Here is a 17,967-nt window from a genome sequence, read left to right on the forward strand (position 1 = left end):
AAGGACATCATGGGCCATACATGGGCCGGAAGTTAAAATGGGCTGGAATTATATTGGACGGCACAGATGGCGCTACTGGGCGTAATTCGAATAGGCCGTAAACGGGCCCTGGGTTAGCGGGCTGTAAATGGGCTATATGCGAACATGCCGTTAACAGGCTTGCCGTGGGCTGGCCCGCCACCTTTTGACCAAGTCAAACGGGCCGGCCTTTTCACAAGAATGGGCCTCTGTTGGGCCGTGCCACGTGTCGACGTATCATAGGCGCTCTGGGTCCAATGAGTGGATGACATCTGTCCCAACGGTGAGCCGACACGTGTTTCCTCCAGCCAATGATGATTTTACACGTGGAAATCCCCATTGGTCGGGGCTGTTAATGGGTTATCTGATCCAAAACCGTACCCGATAGCTTAACGGCGTTCCGTTACGGTGGATGCCATGTGTCGATCACCCTTGACGAAAGCACTTCTGTGACGCGCGATTTATTGTCATGGAAGTGGACACTTTCGTGATGATAATTTTGGTAATGTCATGGAACACTTCTACGACAGCACAGGTATGACTATCTTGATTCTGTCATAATTTTGTCATGGATGTACATGCATGACAGAAAATGTGACCTACTGTGACGAACACGTATCATCATGGAAGTGTATTTTTTTGTAGTGTATGTTCCTTTTTGGTCTGACCGTTTGCCAAAGTTCATGCATGTTGATCCTGCTCTAGTGCTACTGTTTTGGCACTGCCATGATAAAGCAGTAATGTTATTATTTTGAACCTTAATCTAGTGGCTCTATTAATTTCAGGCAATGTTTTGGCACCGCTAGTGCCACTGTTTTTTTATATATCAAAAGAGGGGGTTCCCTCCGATTTCATTAAAGAATCCCAACCATAGAGAACCATTATCTGACAACATCTCAGTGGAAACGGGCAGTTATGCAACTACTACTAGAACAGACTGAGTACTAGCAGGAGACAAGTTCGCCACATAAGCTAGGAAGGTAGGGGGACGCAGCACCCGCTCGACCATTTTGGATTACAAACCAAATGCTACCACAGAAACATCAGGGGGAAGATAGGGACTGAAAGAGCCAGCTTCAGCATCCCAGTCTAAGCACCCCCGGCCATCATCCTTGCGACGCACGGTAAACCTCGTTTGCCACCTGCTCGACCCTAGTGTCACTGATAAAATTAAGTAATAATACAGTTAAAATAAAGCGAGTGTCCTCTCTATCATTTCATTTCAAATGTAGATAAAGAAAGTGCTTCTCTTTGTTAATGTATGTTTCATCAACTAGTTCCATTGTTAATTTTTAAGAGTTTTTGCAAACTGGGGTGCTTAATTTTAGTTGATCTGCACAAAAATAGAGATTTGAATGTCTCAAGGCCCCTCCTTGTACTACCACTGTACACTGATGTTAATCACTGGCAGAAGGTGTATCCGGGAGACTTGGGTCTATCTCTAGTATGATGTAATATTTTCTTCTGTTTATTAGTGTATGTTTCATCAACTAGTCCCACTATAATGTAATCACGCCTTTTCATTATCTATGCAAACAGGGTTATTCAGCTGCATTTTGGTGGAACTGCACAAATATATGGATGGAACTGGCATATATGCAGAGTGCGAGCTGCCAAGTAAAAATTACCGACACCAACCCTGCTCCATCTAAGCATTGGCATCCACCACCATCAGTGGGATGTGTGGCGCTCACTGTGGACGGATCTTTCTCGGTAGCAAATCCTCTAACCAAATACTAGTAGCTTAGACTTAAAAAATACTAGTAGCTTATATTGGCAGTTTTCTAGGGGTGTACTCTTTTCTAAAAGAAGCACCAATCTTTTTTTCTTTATTTGTACACAGTGTCACAACTTTGACCCAAAGGTCCAGAGCTATTTTAGGGTGATTGGTATAGTACTCGGAGACTAATTGTAAGCATGATTTTTATTAGTTGTCACACTGGTTGTAAGCATGAGCAGATGGAAGATTAGGTTAGTGCGAAGCTTACCTTAAACCCTACCGACACCGTTGAAACGAGGCGAGTGTCGAGGGAACCGTGGAGAACGGCGGGGAAGCGACGTCGCGCCATCCGACCTCCTCTTGCGGTGGGAGAATGAATACTCGTGTGGCTCTAGCTGGCTCTGCACCCTCATGAACGGCACACCATACTTGGTCGATTCGTTATCCTTTGGGTGCTCGACCTTCGACCTGTACGCCCACCACCTCCGCCTGACTTTAGCCTCGGGCGAATCTGTCTGCTCCATCGCCCAGAGGAGATACTCGATGAACTCGAAGGACTGCGGCATGACTGCCGCCGAGGAGTACATCGCCGCCCTCATCGCCATCATCTCGCTATTTCGCATACATTGCCACATGGCGCTTGCTACCTCTTGAGCTTGCGTTGGATTTCCCCAAAGAGGAAAGGATGATGCAGCAGAGTAGCGTAAGTATTTCCCTTAGTTTTTGAGAACCAAGGTATCAATCCAGTAGGAGGCCATGCTGAAGTCCCTCGTACCTGCACAAAACGATAGCTACTCGCAACCAACGCGATTAGGGGTTGTCAATCCCTTCACGGTCACTTACGAGAGTGAGATCTGATAGATATAATATTTCTGGTATTTTTGGTATAAAGATGCAAAGTGAAAAGTAAAGGAAAAGTAAAAAAGCAAAGCAAGATTAAAGTAATGGAGATAGATTTGATGAGAATAGACCCGGGGGCCATAGGTTACACTAGTGGCTTCTCTCAAGAGCATAAGTATTCTACGGTGGGTGAACAAATAACTCTTGAGCAATTGACAGAATTGAGCATAGTTATGAGAATATCTAGGCATGGTCATGTATATAGGCATCACGTCCATGACAAGTAGACCGAAACGATTCTGCATCTACTACTATTACTCCACTCACCGACCGCTATCCAGCATGCATCTAGAGTATTAAATTAAAAATAGAGTAACGCCTTAAGCAAGATGATATGATGTAGAGAGATAAATTCATGCAATATGAAATAAACCCCATCTTGTTATCCTCGATGGCAACGATGCAATACGTGCCTTGCTGCCCCTTCTGTCACTGGGAAAGGACACCACAAGATCGAACCCAAAGCTAAGCACTTCTCCCATGGCAAGAACTACCAATCTAGTTGTCCAAACCAAACGGATAATTCGAAGAGACTTGCAAAGATAACCAATCATAAATAAAAGAATTCAGAGAAGATTCAAATATTATTCATAGATAGACTTGATCATGAACCCACAATTCATCGGTCTCAACAAACACACCGCAAAAAGAAGATTACATCGAATATATCTCCACAAGAGAGGGGGAGAACTTTGTATTGAGATTCAAAGAGAGAGAAGAAGCCATTTAGCTACTAACTATGGACCCGAAGGTCTGAGGTAAACTACTCACACTTCATCGGAGAGGCTATGATGATGTAGAAGCCCTCCGTGATGACGGTCCTCTTCTAGCGGAGCTCCGGAACAGGCCCCAAGATGGGATCTCGTGGATACAGAAATTTGCGGCGGTGGAATTAGGTTTTTCTCTCCGTCCCTGTTCGTTTGGGGGTATGTAGGTATATATAGGAGGAAGGAGTACGTCGGTGGAGCTCCGAGGGGCCCACGAGGCAGGGGAGCGCGCCTTAGGGTGGGGAGCGCCCCCCACCCTCGTGACCGCCTCTTTTGTTCCTTGGAGCAGGGTCCAATTCTCCTGGATCACGTTCGGTGAGAAAATCACGTTCCCGAAGGTTTTATTCCGTTTGGACTCCGTTTGATATTCCGTTTCTTCGAAACACTAAAATAGGCAAAAAACAGCAATTCTGGGCTGGGCCTCCAGTTAATAGGTTAGTCCCAAAAGTAATATAAAAGTGGAAAATAAAGCCCAATATAGTCCAAAACAGTAGATAATATAGCATGGAGCAATCAAAAATTATAGATACGTTGGAGACGTATCAGGCATCCCGAAGCTTAATTCCTGCTCGTCCTCGAGTAGGTAAATGATAAAAAGAGAATTTTTGATGAGGAGTGCTACTTGGCATAATTTCAATGCAAATCTTCTTAATTGTGATATGAATATTCAGATTAGAAAGATTCAAGACAAAAGTTTATATTGACATAAAAATAATAATACTTCAAGCATACTAACAAAGCAATTATGTCTTCTCAAAACAACATGGCCAAAGAAAGTTATCCCTACAAAATCATATAGTCTGGTTATGCTCTATCTTCACCACACAAAATATTTAAATCATGCACAACCCCGATGACAAGCCAAGCAATTGTTTCATACTCTAACTTTTTCAAAAAAAAATTCGATCTTCACGCAATACATGAGCGTGAGCCATGGACATAGCACTATAGGTGGAATAGAATGGTGGTTGTGGAGAAGACAAAAAGGGAGAAGATAGTCTCACATCAACTAGGCATATCAATGGGCTATGGAGATGCCCATCAATAGATATCAATGTGAGTGAGTAGGGATTGCCATGCAACGGATGCACTAGAGCTATAAGTATATGAAAGCTCAAAAAGAAACTAAGTGGGTGTGCATCCAACTTGCTTGCTCATGAAGACCTAGGGCAATTTGAGGAAGCCCATCATTGGAATATACAAGCCAAGTTCTATAAAGAAAGATTCCCACTAGTATATGAAAGTGATAACATGAGAGACTCTCTACTATGAAGATCATGGTGCTTCTTTGAAGCACAAGTGTGGTAAAAGGATAGTAACATTGTCCCTTCTCTCTTTTTCTCTCATATTTTTTTATTTGGGCCTTTTCTCTTTTTTTATGGCCTCCCTTTTTTTATTTGGGCTTCCTTGGCCTCTTTTTTTATTTTTTGTCCGGAGTCTCATCCCGACTTGTGGGGGAATCATAGTCTCCATCATCCTTTCCTCACTGGGACAATGCTCTAATAATGATGATCATCACACTTTTATTTTTCTTACAACTCAAAAATTACAACTCGATAATTAGAACAAAATATGACTCTATATGAATGCCTCCGGCGGTGTACCGGGATATGCAATGAATCAAGAGTGACATGTATGAAAGAATTATGAACGGTGGCTTTGCCACAAATACGATGTCAACTACATGATCATGCTAGCAATATGACAATGATGGAGTGTGTCATAATAAACGGAACGGTGGAAAGTTGCATGGCAATATATCTCGGAATGGCTGTGGAAATGCCATAATAGGTAGGTATGGTGGCTGTTTTGAGGAAGGTATATGGTGGGTGTATGATACCAGCGAAAGGTGCGCGGTATTAGAGAGGCTAGCAAAGGTGGAAGGGTGAGAGTGCGTATAATCCACGGACTCAACATTAGTCATAAAGAACTCATATACTTATTGCAAAAATCTAGAAGTTATCAAAGCAAAGTATTACGCGCATGCTCCAAGGGGATAGATTGGTAGGAAAAGACCATCGCTTGTCCCCGAATGCCACTCATAAGGAAGACAATCAATAAATAAATCATGCTCCAATTTCATCACATAACGGTTCACCATACGTGCATGCTACGTGAATCACAAACTTCAACACAAGTATTCTTTAAATTCACAACAACTCAACTATCATGACTTTAATATTATTACCTCCATATCTCAAAACAATTATCATGCTTGAATCTTTTCTTAGTATTCAACACACTCAAAAGAAAGTTTCACAAATCTTGAATACCAAGCATATTATTATTAAGCAAATTACCATGCTATTAAGAGACTCCCAAAATAATTTAAGTGAAGCATGAGAGATCAATAGTTTCTTTAAAACAAATCCACCACCGTGCTCTAAAAGATCTAAGTGAAGCATAGAGAGCAAAATTACTTAGCTCAAAAGATATAAGTGAAGCACATAGAGCAAAACTACTTAGCTCAAAAGATATAAGTGAAGCACATAGAGCAAAACTACTTAGCTCAAAAGATATAAGTGAAGCACATAGAGTATTCTATCAAATTTTAATTCATGTATGGCTCTCTCAAAAGGTGTGTAAATCAAGTATGATTGTGGCACACTAACAAACAAAGACACAAATAATACAAGACGCTCCAAGCAAAACACATATCATGTTGGTGAATAAAAATATAGCTCCAAGTAAAGTGACCGATAGAAGTAGACGAAAGAGGGGATGCCTTCCGGGGCATCCCCAAGCTTTGGCTTTTAGGTGTCCTTAGATTATCTTGGGGGTTCCATGGGCATCCCCAAGCTTAGGCTCTTGCCACTCCTTGTTCCATAATCCATCAAATCCTTACCCAAAACTTGAAAACTTCACAACACAAAACTTAAGGCAGAAAACTTGTGAGCTCCGTTAGCGAAAGAAAACAAAAGACCACTTCAAGGTACTGTAATGAACTCATTCTTTATTTATATTGGTGTTAACCCTACTGTATTCCAACTTCTCTATGTATTATAAACTATTTTACTAGCCATAGATTCATCAAAATTAGCAAACAACACACGAAAAACAGAATCTGTCAAAAACAGAACAGTCTGTAGTAATCTGTAGCTAGCGCAAGATCTGGAACCCCAAAAATTTTAAAATAAATTGCTGGACGTGAGGAATTTATATATTAATCATCTGAAAAAAGAATTAACTAAATATCACTCGCCAAATAAAAATTACAGCAGTTCTCGTGAGTGCTAAAGTTTCTGTTTTTTACAGCAAGTTCAACAAGACTTTCCCCAAGTCTTCCCAACGGTTCTACTTGGCACAAACACTAATTAAAAACAAAAAACACAACCAAAAAGGAGGCTAAATAATTTATTTATTAATAAACAGGATAAAAAAGCAAGGAATAAAAATAAAATTGGGTTGCCTCCCAACAAGCGCTATCGTTTAACGCCCCTAGCTAGGCATAACAAGCAAATACAGATCTAGGTATTGCCATCTTTGGTAGGCAATCCATAAGCGGCTCTCATGATAGTTTCATATGGAAATTTTATTTTGTTTCTTGGAAAGTTTTCCATGCCTTTTTTAATGGACATTGAAATCTAATATTCCCTTCCTTCATATCAATAATCGCACCAACCGTTGTAAGGAAAGGTCTACCAAGAATAATAGGGAAAGAAGGATTGCAATCTATATCAAGAACAATGAAATCTAGGGGCACATAATTCCTATTTGAAACAATAAGAACATCATTAATTCTTCCCATAGATTTCTTAATAGTAGAATCCGCAAGATGCAAGTTTAGAGAGCAATCATCAAAATTACGGAAATCTAGCAAATCACACAAAGTATTGGGGATAGTGGAGACACTAGCACCCAAATCACACAAAGCATAAAACTCATGATCTTTAATTTTAATTTTAATAGTTGGTTCCCACTCATCATAGAGTTTTCTAGGGATAGAAACTTTCAACTCAAGTTTTTCTTCATAAGATTGCATCAAGACATCAACAATATGTTCGGCGAAGGCTTTATTTTGACTATAAGCATGTGGAGAATTTAGCACGGATTGCAACAAGGAAATACAATCAGTTAAAGAGCAACTTTCATAATTAAATTCCTTGAAATCCAATATAGTGGGTTTAGCAACATCTAGAATTTTATTTCTTTCAATCCCACTTTCATCAATTTCATCACAAAGATCTAAATACTCCGAATTTTTAGAACGCCTTCTAGGTAAAGGAAGATCATATTCAGTTTCATCAAGATTCATATTGCAAAACAAAGATTTAATAGGAGACACATCAATAACTTTTAGATCTTCATCTTGATTTTCATAGGAATTGGAAGAACACGCTTTAATAAAGGCATCTTTGGTAGCACGCATCCTAGCGGTTCTTTCCTTGCACTCATCAATGGAAATTCTCATGGCTTTGAAAGACTCATTGATATCATGCTTAGGAGGAATAGATCTAAGCTTTAAAGAATCAACCTCGAGAGAAATTCTATCAACGTTCCTAGCCAAATCATCAACTTTATGAAATTTCTCTTCAAGCAAAGCATTAAAATTCTTGTGTGAATTCATAAACTCTTTAACACTATTCTCAAATTCAGATGGAGTCTTATTATAATTTCCATAAGAGTTGTTGTAGGAATTCCCATAATTATTAGAAGGATTACTAGGATATGGCCTAGGATAAAAATTCCCTCTATAAGCATTGTTACCAAAATTATTCCTACCAAAAAAATTCACATCCATAGATTCATTGTTATTCTCAATCAAAGTAGACAAAGGCATATCATTAAGATCAGAAGAAACACTCTTAGTAGCAAATAATTTCATAAGTTCATCCATCTTTCCACTCAACACATTGATTTCTTGTATCGCATGCACTTTTTTATTAGAAGTTCTTTCAGTATGCCATTGAGAATAATTAACCATAATATTATCTAGGAGTTTAGTAGCATCTCCTAAAGTGATTTCCATAAAAGTACCTCCCGTGGCCGAATCTAAAAGATTTCTAGAAGCAAAATTCAATCCGGCATAAAAATTTTGTATAATCATCCACAAATTCAAACCATGAGTAGGGAAATTACGTATCATTAATTTCATTCTCTCCCAAGCTTGTGCAACATGTTCATGATAAAGTAGTTTGAAGTTCATAATATCGTTTCTAAGAGAGATGATCTTAGCGAGAGGGAAATACTTAGAGATAAAAGCATCTTTGCACTTGTTCCAAGAATCAACACTATTTTAGGCAAAGACGAAAACCAAGCTTTAGCACGATCTCTAAGCGAAAAAGGAAATAGCTTCAATTTAACGAGATCATTATCAACATCTCTTTTCTTTTGCATATCACATAAATCAACGAAGCTATTCAGATGAGTAGCGGCATCTTCACTAGGAAGGGGGGCGAATTGATCTTTCATAACAAGATTCAACAAAGCAGCATTGATTTCACAAGATTCTGTATTGGCAAGAGGAGCAATCGGAGTGCTAATGAAATCATTATTATTCGTATTGGTGAAGTCACACAATTTGGTAGTATCTTGAGCCATCACGACAAACAAGCAAACAAACTAGCACACGAGCAAACAAGAGCAAACGGGCAAAAGAGGCAGATAGAGAGGGAGGATAGAGAGAGAGAGAGGGCGAATAAAACGGCAAGGGTGAAGTGGGGGAGTGGAAAACGAGAGGCAAATGGCAAATACTGTATTGCAAGAGATATGTCACACCCTAGCTAGTTCAAGCATTAGAATGTGCATCATGTTTAAATTCCTCTTAAATTTGAATTGGGGAAGGCAGAAACCCCCAACACCCCCCTGGAAACAACTAGGGTTTACTAAAATTATTTTCAATGAACCTGAAATGCCCTTCTAAAAAGTTCACCCTCTTTGTCTTGGGTTAGAACCTCTGGCAAAATTGGTGCACAATTTTCTAGGTCAACAGAAGGTCATTGAATTAAATCATAAGTATTTGAATTTGGGCATTTAAATGCTATAAAATAATTTAAATGCTCAAATAATTCTAGAAATAAATGTTTGCTGTTGGAAATAATCTAAACAGAGCCCACAATTATTTTCAGGATTTTTGGAAACATTTTAGTATTTTAATTAAAGCCCAACAGTTGCAGTTAAATAGAAAAACAGAAACAAATCAAAAAAAGGAGAGAGAGGGAAGCCCACCTGGGCCTTACCTGTGCTGGCCCAGCCCACCTGGCTCGGCCCAGCTGACTGGCCTCGCCAGTCGTCATCCTCCTCCCGCCAGAAGGACGCGGAGCGCGTGGCCGGTGCCCGCGGCCACACGCCGGCCACCTCCTGCTTCTGTCGACGCCCTGGAGACGTCCAGGGATGCCACGCGACCCCCACGTCCCCCTCTCATCCTCCCTCACTCTCCCCCTCGTCTCCCTCACTCTCTCCCGCGATGGCCGAGCGCGAACCTCGCCGCCGATCGCCGTAGTTGCCACCAGAGCCACTCCCTCGCCCCTCCGACGAGCCCAATAGCTCCGCCTCGTCGCCCTGGACCTCTCCGCTGACCCACGCGACTCCAAACGCCGCCGAACGCCGTCTTCACCCTCGTCTTCAACCTCGGGCACCCGAGCCATCTCCGGTCGATTCGCGGCCGTTAGGACCTCCCCGAGCTCGCTGACCCCCTCTCCGACCCCGCTGTGAGCTCCTCTTCCTTTTTCCCTAGCTCCCGTGCTCGTTTAGCCTCTTTAGCCGCCATTTCCACTGCACCCGAGAGCTCCCCGCCGCCGGCCATGGCGCCGTCATGGCCAGAGCCACAGTAGCTCGAAGCCAAGCTCGCCATTGTGCTCAGTGCAGCACCAGGAGCCCGTAGCCACCACCAGCTCCTTCTCCCGTGCACCGTAGCGTCGAAACCAACCCCGTCCGAACTCCGTCCGCCGCCACGAGCTCAATTCTGACGAGCTCGCTCCACCCCAGCTCCTCCCACTTGCCCCACTAGATGCGCGAGAGCCCCAGCTACGCGTAGCACGTCTCCGCCGTCGATTGGGTCACCGGAGGACCAAATCCGAAGCCCTCCGCCGTCTCGGCCTCACCGGCGACTCAACGCCGGCGGGATTAGCCCCGCTGACCAGGGGTTTGACCCCAGTTTGACTTCCCTGAGTCAATGACAAGTGGGTCCCCCTCTGCTAACTAAATCAAATTAGTTTTAACTAAAATTAATTAGTTTAATTAACCACTGACATGTGGGACCCACCAGTCAGGTTTGACCTGGACGTCCCCGTTGACCACTGACATCACCCTGACGTAATGCTGACGCAGTAATTAAATTACTGGAATTAATCTAATACAAGAAATTCCAGAAAATAGTCAAAACTTCTAAAAATCATAGAAAATCAACCATAGCTCCAAATGCAAAGATTTATATATGAAAAATGATCAGAAAAATTCAATCTATCCATCTGTAATGGTTTCATGCATGACAAAACAAGTTTACCTTGCTGTTTAAGCAGAATAAGGAAATGCACTATTAAAGCCATGTTTAATAAGCTAATAATTGAACCTTTGATTCAAATAAGCACATTCCTTTCTGTTATAGCTTGCACTAGGCCAAGACACATTCATATTGCCATGTCATAGCATGCATCATATTGTTGCATATCGTCATGTGTTGATTGTGTTCCGATGTGTTCTTCGTGGTAGATTCTGCCTCCAAGGATATTCACGAGTATCCAACTTAATGGCAGTATCCCACTTCCACTCCATCAGGCAAGCAACCCATTGATCATTCCGATACAAACCCATGTTCTCGCTTCTGCTCTTGTTTACTGTATTAAGACAACGCGATTCAAACTGCTGTGTGCTACGGTAGTTGAACCCTTATCCTCTGCATGACCTGTCATTGCCACAGTAACTAGATGAAACCCACTAGCATGTGTAGGAGTTGATTGAGCCATGTATGTGATTCCTACCTTGCTATGCCTGCTATGCCTAGAGTTGTGTCAGGTCTGGTTCATCTAGGTGATGAGCTAGAGTGAAATGCTTATGCTGGTAATGTGAGGGATGTCTTGAACATGTTTTGGTAAAGGTATCGATGAGAGGCCATGTAGGAGTAAATGGTGGGTTGTTTCATTGAGGCCGTCCATAAGAACTGAGATCTATATGTGTGACTTAGGATGCAGTTAGTACCGTACATTGGGCCCGAAACCAATGGACCCTCTCGGCTTCTTAATCACCCTAGTACTCTGTCCAGGAGTTGCAAATAGTTTCTACTATTTGTAGGTTATGTGTTGGCGGCCGTGCGTAGCGCTGACCCTAGGGGTGGGCTATGTTGCGGTAGATACACCGTGGAACGGTGTACCGAGTCACCCGTTTGGTGTCTCGGGAACCCTGTTCACATCGTTCGGGGTCGTATGTGGAAACCTCGGCCGGACTCCCTGCGGATGGAACCTGGATAGGCGATAAGCCTGGACTAGAGACTTAAGTGTTTAGGTAGGCCGTGGCCAACACCCTCGCTGGGCTTCCGCTTGAAGGTTGCCGAGTACATGTCGTGTAAACGGCGGTAAGTGGTGAAAGCGTGTATGAAGAAGTACACCCCTGCAGGGTATAAAACTATTCGAATAGCCGCGTCTACGGTAAAGGACTACTTGGTTACCTATACAGTTCATAGACAAGTTAATGGATACTACTAAAAGACTCAAGATAAGTGTGAGTACCGAGGATGGCCCTCTCGTAGGATGATGAGGGAGGATCCCCGGTGGAGTATTGTGTTGGTGAGTAGTGGACTCGTGTGCGAAAACTATTTTACTGGTGGAGTTCCGTAGGATAGCTTAGCCAAGAGTCAAAGCTGGCTTGCTGCATTAACCCCACAACCTTCTTGAGAACAAGCATGTATAGTAGGTTCTGATGTAAGACTTGCTGAGTACCTTTGTACTCATGTTTGCTTAATTACTGTTTTTAGATGACAACACTGCCCCCTCCGATGGGTTCTACGTAGACCTTGACATCGACGAGTGACTAGCCACCCAGGTGGTGACCCTAGCCATGGAGGGCCCTATGTAGATAGACAGGCTTCGAGAAGCCTTCTTTCTTTCTATAGTCTGTACTCAGACTAGTTGCTTCCGCATGTGCTTGTATGATTGTATGACTTGAGTGTCGGGTCATGTGACCCCTATCTGTATGAACATGTTATGTATGGCTCTCTAGAGCCTTTAAATAAAGTACTTGAGTTGTAGAGTTTTGTTGTGATGCCATGTTGTATGTACTCATATCGGGCATATTGTGTGTATGATTGAAATGCTTGGTATGAGTGGGATCCGACAATCTAGTTATTTATCCTTGGCAGCCTTTCTTATGGGGAAATGTAGTCTAGTGTTCCTCGAGCCATAGTAGTCCGCTACAGCCCGGTTCACCGGAGTCCTGCTAGCCCAGCACTACTGTTCAGGACACTTGACTGGCCGGCATGTGTTTCACTTCGTTCCTATGTCTGTCCCTTCGGGGAAATGTCACGCGGTGACTTCCGGAGTCCTGCCTAGCCTGCTATAGCCCGGGTTCCCCGGAGTCCTTTTAGCCCAGTGCTACAGCCCGGAATCACTCGCTGATGACCGACATGCTCGATGTGATTCATGTATGTCTGTCTCCATAGGTCTGTGCTACTTTGGGTTCACGACTAGCCATGTCGGCCCGGGTTCTCTGTCATATGGATGCTAGCGACACTATCATATACGTGAGCCAAAAGGCGCAAACGGTCCCGGGCCATGGTAAGGCGACACCCGTGGGATACCGTGCGTGAGGCCGCAAAGTGATATGAAGTGTTACCAGCTAGATCGATGTGGCTTGGAATCGGGGTCCTGACAGCGTTGGCATCAGAGCCGGACTTCCTGTAGGTTCGTTGAGCCAAACTGGTCGATGTCGAGTCTAGAAATGCTTTAGTTATATGTAGGGGAATTGATTATTGGAGGGAACGTAAGGCTCTTTTACTCCTTTACCCTATGCCTCTGATCTGAGTCGTTCTCTTCTCATTCAACGTGGGTTAAGGACTAGGCTCTCTTCTTCTATCAGGCTCACGTGTTACTAATCCGTAGTAGCCTATAGGATTGTTGTTACAAGTCCCAGTTCAGTTTCTACTATTCTTAGTATGTTGCCAATTGGATCAGAACCTTGATATAATGTTGTTGAGTGGTATTGCGAACTGTTGTGGATGTCTCAAATCTTTTTCTGAGCATTTACAGTTGTTATGCTGTCCAATTTTCCCTAGAAATTATGATGTCTTTGCCTTGTGGTTGTGCTTTCAGATGGCCAACCATGTTCATAACCAAGTGGTTCGCCTGACCCGGTGCCTCGACGTGCCCGGTCATACTGCTATGTTAGTCCGGGTAATGATCGAGACGGGTTACCGTTGGTATCCCGAATACACCGTTGAAGAGCAATTCCGAGACTTTAATCAAAGCCAATATCTCTGCACCGTCAGGATATTTCCTTCTTATCCTGGATCTACCGAGCCCCTTCACTGTTCCTATGGACTCGGGGTTACTGTTGAGATGGCTGTGCAGGATGCTGCCTATTCCATGATGACCATCATGCGAGTCCGGACTGGCCTGCTTCGGAACACCGACTTCCGTTACATGCCAGCTTCACTTCCGGGAGCGCAAGGGTGTCTTCAGGCTATCTATGCTGACTCCACTCAGGAGGACCCATTAACTCGTACCACTGCCGAGATGCTCGAAGATAAGGACCGAGAGAATCGGGCCTTGAGGCTGGAGCTTTTCAATACCCGTGCTGATCATTGGGCCACATTGACTTGGTTTGCACCTGTGGTGCAAGATGGATGTATGGATACAAGGGATCTGTATCCTGTGAGATCAGCTCTGCCAGACATGGTGGATTGGCGTGATGTGGGAGGCATCATCCCACCCCGTGGTCCCCGCAGGCCACCGTTTGTTGGTCCAAGACCTCATCCTAGCTCCTATGGTCCACAGGCTCCTCAGGACCGTCTGTTCCCGGATGGTCACGTTGATCTTCCAGGCTATGGAGGTGACTTCTATGAGGACTACTACGGAGCTGTCTGAGTTAGTAGTAGTACCACTAGTATTGTAGTAGTTGTATTTCCACTGTCCTGCGTGACTTGTGGAATTTGACTCTGTGTGTAATCAATTCCGGAGGTGTAGTCAAATAATGTATAGGAGCTTGGAATGCCTCCGATGAGATGTAACGTCTTTCATCATAGTTGTACTGCATCCTGGGCTTGTACTAAACTATGTATGATGTGTATGACCGTTGGTATATATATGGCAGTTTTATATTACCATGACATACGGATGAACATCTCTGCATTCTGTGTTATCCATTACATTCTGCACTCCTTGCTAAGTTTGAGCCATCCTTATCTAAACCATTGTCTTGTTTTCTCCTAGGATGGTCAACACCCGTAGCAACCCTGCTGCCTCGGAGCAGGGGGAAGCCAGTGCAGCTAGGGGTGAAAATCTGCCTCACCCGCCTTCTCTGGCCGAAGTGATGCTGGAGGCAGAAAAAAACAAGCGTGAGACTAACCGCCTGCTGGAGCGGATTGAGCAGAACACTGCACGCCACCCACGAAATGACTTGGTGTCAATGAATGACTTTATCAAGCTGTACCCACCAAAGTTTAACCATTCCGTCGAGCCCCTCGACGCGGATGACTGGCTTCGCAGCATCACCCACAAGCTACGTTCTGCCAACGTAGCCGAAGCAGACAAGGTTACTTACGCTGCCTACCATCTCGAAGGCCCTGCTAGCCTCTGGTGGGAGAATTTTGAAGCTATGCACCCGGTCGGCCAAATCACTACTTGGGCTGAATTCAGTGAGGCTTTCCGCGAGCATCACATTCCGGAAGGTCTCATGGATCGCAAGAGAGAGGAGTTCCGCAACTTCACCCAAGGAAGACTGACTGTGGATGCTTATAGTCGTGAATTTGGGAATCTGGCACGTTATGCCCCTGAAAAGGTATCTACTGACGCTAAGAAGCAGGCAAGGTTCCGCAAGGGACTTAGCCCTGAGCTTCATCGCGATCTTCGTCTGCACGAGTGCACCTCTTTTCAGAAGTTGGTCAATAAAGCCATCAGTGCTGAGACAGGCCAGACTGATTATGACGCTTCACGCAAGCACTCCTGTGATTTTGGCTCTTCATCGGCTCTGGAGCTCAGAAGCGCCGGGTGTGCATCCCAAGCACGGCACTGCCACCCAGGTTCATCCCGAGGCCATCCTTTGAGGCGCCTCGTCCCAAGCAGCAATTTGAACTGCCCAAGCCCAGTGGTGGCCCCGCTGCTAATGCTGCTCCACGCCCCACTGTGGTGACATGCTTTAAGTGTGGAGAGCCGGGTCACTATAGTCGAGAGTGTCCCCAGAACAACAACCCCGTTCAAACTGGAAAGTCTGTTGGCCATGGTAAGCCCGCGGGAAAGACATTCTACGCCAAGCCGGTCACTACTGCCCGTGGCCATGTCAACTATGTTTCAGCCGAGGAGGCTCATGAGGATCCCAACGTCGTCCTTGGTACGCTCCTTGTTAACTGTCATCCGGCATCTGTTCTTTTCGATACTAGAGCATCTCATTCATTTATATCCGAGAACTATGCTCGATTGCACAACACGACATTCTGTGACATGCCCACTTCCATGGTAATTCAAACTCCGGGTTCCAAATGGCAAACTTCTAGAGTAAGCCATGGGAACGAAATTCTTGTCGATAGACTTGTCTTCCTTGCATCATTAATAGCTCTCAAGTCCACGGACATAAACATCATCTTGGGTATGGACTGGATGTCAGCTCATTATGCTAAGATCGATTGTGCCACCAGAACCGTTCAACTTACTCACCCATCGGGCGAGACAGTCAATGTCTTAACTCGAGTGGCCAAGCGCCAGCTTTACTCCCAAAATGCCAACCCTCTTCCAGACCTTGAGGATGTTCCGGTAGTCCGAGACTTTCCGGATGTCTTTCCAGAAGAACTGCCAGGTGATCCACCTGACAGGGATGTTGAGTTTGTGATAGACCTTGTTCCAGGAACCGTTCCAATTTCTAGAAGACCCTACAAGATGGCACCCTTAGAACTAGCCGAGCTTAAGAACCAACTCGATGAGTCCTTGAAAAATGGTTTCATCCGTCCTAGTTCCTCTCCTTGGGCTTGCCCCGTCTTCTTTGTTAAGAAGAAGGATGGAATGGATCGAACGGTTGTGGATTACCGACCTGTCAATTTGGTCACCATCAAGAACAAATATCCGCTTCCTAGGATCAACGAACTGTATGATCAGCTCGTTGGATCCTCAGTCTTTTCCAAGATGGATTTGAGGTTGGGCTACCATCAAATCAAAATCAGAAACGGGGACATTCCCAAAATGGCCTTTGTTACTCGTTATGGCCAATACGAGTACACCGTTATGTCCTTCGGTTTAACCAATGCCCCAGCCACCTTCTCCCGGTTAATGAACTCGGTTTTCATGGAGTACTTGGATAAATTCGTCGTAGTATACCTCGATGACATACTCATCTACTCCAAGAATGAAGAGGAACATGCCGAACATCTAAGGCTGGTATTGATGAAACTTCGAGAGCATCGCCTTTATGCCAAATTCTCCAAGTGTGAATTTTGGTTGCCAGAAGTGACCTATCTAGGCCATGTAATCTCTGGTAAGGGTATTGCTGTCAATCCCGAGCGAGTTCAAGCCGTCCTTGATTGGACTCCACCTGAGACGGTCAAGCAAGTTCGAAGCTTACTTGGCTTAGTGAGCTATTGCCGCTGCTTCGTCGAGAATTTCTCCAAGGTTGCTAAACCTCTAACTGAACTCCTCAAGAAAGATAAAAAGTTCGAGTGGACTCCACAGTGCGAGTTCAGTTTTCAAGAACTGAAAAGACGCCTGACATCTGCCCCGTACTAGTACCACCAGATTTCTCCAAGGACTTTATTATCTATTGCGACGCCTCGCGACAAGGACTAGGTTGCATACTCATGCAAGATCGACAGGTAATTGCCTATGCTTCACGGCAATTACACCCACATGAGGAAAATTATCCCACACATGATCTAGAGCTTGCAGCTGTAGTCCATGCACTTAAAACTTGGTGACATTACCTTCTCGGTAATCGTTGCGAGATCTTCACCAATCACCAAAGTTTGAAATATATCTTCACCCAACCAGATTTGAATCTCAGGCAAAGACGTTGGGTCGAGTTGATCTCGGATTACGACTTAGGAATAACTTACACCCCGGGCAAAGCCAATGTCATGGCTGATGCGCTAAGCCGTAAGTCCTATTGTAACAACCTGATGTTACAACAAAGTCAACCGCTTCTCCATGAGGAATTTCGTAAGCTAAATCTTCACATTGTTCCTCGAGGATTCCTATCCACCCTGGTGGTGAAACCTACCCTTACGGATCAGATCATCAAGGCACAGAAGGTAGATCCGGGAATCTCCCGTATTAAGAGAAACATTAAGAAAGGAGTCACAAATTGTTTCTCCATTGATGATCAAGGTGTCGTATACTTTGGAAATCGCCTAGTGGTTCCAAAGGCACGAAACCTGAGGCGGCTGATCCTTAAGGAAGCTCATGAATCCCCTCTCACCATTCACCCCGGTAG

This window comes from Triticum urartu, chromosome 6, assembly GCF_003073215.2.
Source record: "Triticum urartu cultivar G1812 chromosome 6, Tu2.1, whole genome shotgun sequence".
Classification (NCBI taxonomy): domain Eukaryota; kingdom Viridiplantae; phylum Streptophyta; class Magnoliopsida; order Poales; family Poaceae; genus Triticum; species Triticum urartu.